This window comes from Solenopsis invicta, chromosome 1 (assembly GCF_016802725.1).
Source record: "Solenopsis invicta isolate M01_SB chromosome 1, UNIL_Sinv_3.0, whole genome shotgun sequence".
NCBI lineage: Eukaryota > Metazoa > Arthropoda > Insecta > Hymenoptera > Formicidae > Solenopsis > Solenopsis invicta.
The window spans coordinates 10,631,790-10,633,901 of record NC_052664.1 but is presented as its reverse complement, the minus strand read 5'-3'; the positions used below and the strand labels follow the sequence as shown (position 1 = coordinate 10,633,901).

Here is a 2,112-nt window from a genome sequence, read left to right as displayed (position 1 = left end):
CTGGCATTGCAAAAAAGTTTTGAGACCATAGACATAGTACAAAGTCTATGTTTGAGACTCAAAACCAAGAGATGTCAAATGTAAAATGCAGTAAAATGTGGTCAAGTTGATTAAGACCGATTAAGACCCTCTACCGGAGGTCCCAGGTTTGAACCCTGATGGCTGAGGTCATGGTGTAAGTATACCAGGTGAAACATTCCCGTGGATGCGCAGTCGTTCAAATAATGGCTACTGTTAGACCAATCAGAAATTTGTCCCAAAAAGCATTATAGCTACCATTCTAATCTAACCGTTACGAGTAAGTAAGGTTAATGAAATCCACGATTTTATGTGTTTACATACGTGTATTCATTAACAGATAAATTTAAACATTTTCTATATCTACAGTAGTAAGACCAGTGTAAGGTAAGTTGAATCACAGAATTAAATGATTAGACGAAAATACTTGCAACTAGTATAAAAATAATAAAGTAGAAGCAATTAAAGAGGCTGTTGCAATAGTAGACTAACTTACAAATTTAAATAATTTAACAGTGGGCAAATCAATTAATTACTAAAAATAAAATATTAACTTTATGTTCATTTAAATTTCTTCAATTAAAAAAATATAGATTACCTCATTGCTGTAGCAAGCCCTTCAATTGTAAATGTTGTGTCAATATTTTAATTTGCTACACTTTATTTTTGTTTAGATACAATGCCGACGTGCTGTATACAAAATTGCAAGAGTCGCACACATTGCACGAATACAAAAGGGATATCATTTTATAGATTCCTAAATGAAGAGAATATTCGTCAGAAATGGATAAATGCTTGTCAAAGGAGTGAAGGAAATATAAAAATTGATTCTGGTAAATTAATATGACATACTTTTCTATGTATTAAAACATGTGTTTTATATATTTACATTTACATATTATATTAGTATTACGTCTCTCTATTTTATTTATATCATTGTGTTATGATTTATCAATTTTGAATAACTCGATACTTAAATTTGTAAACATCATTAAATTGGAAAGAAGCCAATAATGTGCAATATAATGTATTGTTTATAATATAATCCTATTTATAAAATGGGACAGTACAGAATAAAATAAGTTTAATATAATTTTAGCAAGGATATGTAGTCTTCATTTTGACGATAATTGTTTTATAATGCAACAACTACTACAGTCAACAAGAGCAGTAAAAGAAATGCGACGGCTAAAAGTAGGTTCTATCCCTACTAAAATGTTAATTTTGGAAAAAAAAGAAAAAATGGAAAAATGTCTGAGAGTGATATAACTATCACAAACAAGAGAATTAAACAATTATGAGTTTTTATTTTTGTAAATATGTAATTATGTTTCAATATATACATATAAACTTAGAACCAATTGTTGATGTTTTTTGATACATTTAATTTGTACTCAATAAAGTTTAATTTTTATTTGTATATTATTTGCAGAGAAAAAACGAACATACCATCGTACTTTGATCTCCTACAATGTAACAAAAAAAAAGAGCTTCTAAAACATCTGAAAGGAATGATTGTCCAAGGAATGAAATAGAAGGAATAGAGGTTTATGAAAGAAATGAAGAAATTTGTGGAACAGATGAAAGAGAAAGAGTTTGTTCAAAAAATGAAACAAAAGTAAAAAAGATTGATGGAAAAAATGAAAGAGAAGGAGAAAAAAAAGAAACAGGAACTTGTTAAATCAAAGATGAAAGGTAAGATCATAATTATGTAATAAAACAAAAGATGTATGTAATGCATTTAAGTTATGTTTACTTAATGTTAGTATAAGTGTATTATTTTATAATAAAAATAATATATTATTTCAATGATGAGGAAAATAGAGCTTGAGAGCCACGCAAGATGTCAGGTGCGAATAAATAAATAACAGCATAAATCTTTTTTGACTTTTATACTGAGGATGACCGACATTAAAGGTCGAAACGTTTATCATTGGATTTATGCTGTTATTTATTTATTCGCACCTGACATCTTGCGTGGCTCTCAAGCTCTATTTTCCTCATCATTAATTTATTTAAGCGAGCCTTAATCTTTGATATATTATTTCATTTTTTTAGAATGCAAAAAGTTAGCAATGACAAAAATTTCTTAAA

General features: G+C 28.2%; 1 non-coding gene across 1 annotated transcript; it reads left to right on the top strand.

Moving 5' to 3' along the window:
• LOC113004670 lies at positions 1 to 1,725 on the top strand. Its single transcript, XR_005575096.1, has 3 exons — positions 1 to 405; positions 693 to 851; positions 1,451 to 1,725. It is a non-coding gene; the product is annotated as an uncharacterized LOC113004670 (transcript).
• The last annotated feature ends 387 nt before the right edge of the window (positions 1,726 to 2,112 follow it).